This window comes from Pundamilia nyererei, unplaced genomic scaffold, assembly GCF_000239375.1.
Source record: "Pundamilia nyererei isolate P.nyererei 1_Seehausen unplaced genomic scaffold, PunNye1.0 scaffold00204, whole genome shotgun sequence".
Taxonomy (NCBI): domain Eukaryota; kingdom Metazoa; phylum Chordata; class Actinopteri; order Cichliformes; family Cichlidae; genus Pundamilia; species Pundamilia nyererei.
The window spans coordinates 852,099-854,225 of record NW_005187605.1 but is presented as its reverse complement, the minus strand read 5'-3'; positions in this window follow the sequence as shown (position 1 = coordinate 854,225).

The following is a 2,127-nucleotide window of genomic DNA, read 5'->3' as shown; positions in this document are numbered from 1 at the left end:
GTGTTCTGGATATGTTGCTCTCTGAGAGATATTGCTGGACTTGGGTGATGGCATTAGTAGTTTTGGAGTTCTTCCACAACAAGCTAAAAAGTAAGCACTAAAGGCTGTCTCCTATCATCTTAGTTGTGCTTTCTACACAATTCCTATACAATTTGGCGCCTCACTGCAGTATGACACAGCAGCTGCACCAGTCTCATGGTTTTTCTTAAAGCGATACACGCAGTGATACGGGGAGTCATTGTTTTCTGCTTCATACACTATTGGCCTCTATAGTCACCATCACTACTGATGACTGTAGAGCTCACTTGAGTACAGTGAACTCAATGTCATGTTCAAGAAACTAGTTTGAGATGATTTAAGGTTTTGTGACATTGCGTGTTATCCAGCTGGAGGCAGTCTTTTGAAATGGATACACTGCAATCATAAAAGGAGGGACATGTTCAGCAACAATACTCAGGCTGTGACATTTAAATGATACTCAGTTGGTACGTGCCAAAAAATATCCTCCACACCACACCAGATGAAGCAAGGCTTTTATGTTCAAGCCTAGAAGTGATAGATTTCGATATCACACTGTTTTGTCACTGTAACGTTTGTCCTATAAAGCATCCACAGGACACGGGTGTGGGGACAGCAATACCTTCATTAATACTGTGGTTTCAGGTTCACTGGGACACAGTCACTCCCGCTCTCTGCTGTCACGTCCACTCTTCCGCCTCTGACTGTCACTGCGAACATATACAAAGAGTGACAATCACCTTCACTTCCCAGCACACCTGTTCACCCCGCCCCTGCGCCGCCCCGGGAGCTCACTGCGTCACCCCTCCTCTGCAGCCGGCCAGAGACCACACCCACGCCACAGTCACATGATGCTAAACAGAAGCTGTCAACTCAGCTCTGTACAGTGGGCAATCATAATGAAGCAGTTCAACTTGTAGATTCAAGCTGTGCTGCTCTTCATACTTTTGGCCACCAGATGCCACCAGAGAGGACGGTGTCGAAAAGCTTAGAATAACACCCTTTTTCAAGACGAGCTTCAGTGATTCACAAAGCTTCATTTTGCCATCACTAATCTAAGGAGCTTGGAAAGAAAATTGACTGGAAGGAAAATTTCCAGGACCTCCTTAATCCCAATGACATCTTCTGTAGAGGAAGCAGAATCTGGGTATGAGATTCTTGATAGGGAACCCTTCACCTCTGGTGTCCACCATCCAGTGCATGGATTATCGCCATGTCAGGTACCATCTTACAACCACAGTGCCTTGCAACAGCCTCAGCAATGGAGGTGTTGAGCACGGTCCATTCAGCTTATTGTCTCCAGCCTCCTTCAGAATGATGTTAAAGTCATGCTGTTGAAATACTGTTGAAGGAACTGAGATCACCTTCTGTTGTAAGAGTGATCCAATGTTAGCATTCACACTTTAGTGAGAGGTGAAACAGATTTGACCTAAGGGACAATCTTTTTTTTTTGTAACCAGTTAGAAGATTTTGGCTTTTGTGAATAATAGGATGAAATCTCTATCAGTCATCTGCCACCCAGCTGATAAGAGATTTCCTTTCCTGCAACAATAACACCTACAACTGAAACGGCTCCGACCTGTAAGGTCAAAAAGGGCATCGGAATCACTTTCACAGTGGAACAAAGAAATTCACCGCAGTTGCGATAATAATATGCGCATCTGCTGCAGCCACAGGTTTGGATGGTCGTTAAAATGGAGAGATATCTGACGAGAAACATGCGTTGCATCTGAGACAAACGAGGCAAATGCTGATAATAAGGCAAAAAGGAAATACGATGAAGTGTATCTTGCTCTTGGTTTCACGGTGAATGTGATAGGAGATGAAAAGAGACCGGTGTGTATTTTATGTTTGAGAACTCTGGCAGTTGACAGTATGATGCCCAACAAATTAATAAGACACTCAGAGACATTACACCTCAATGACATTTTTTCAATTCAATTCAATTTTATTTATATAGCGCCAAATCACAACAAAAGTCGCCTCAAGGCGCTTCATAGATACAGAGAAAAACTTTTTAACAGGAAGAAACCTCCGGCAGAACCAGGCTCAGGGAGGGGCGGGGCCATCTGCTGCGACCGGTTGGGGTGAGAGAAGGAAGACAGGATA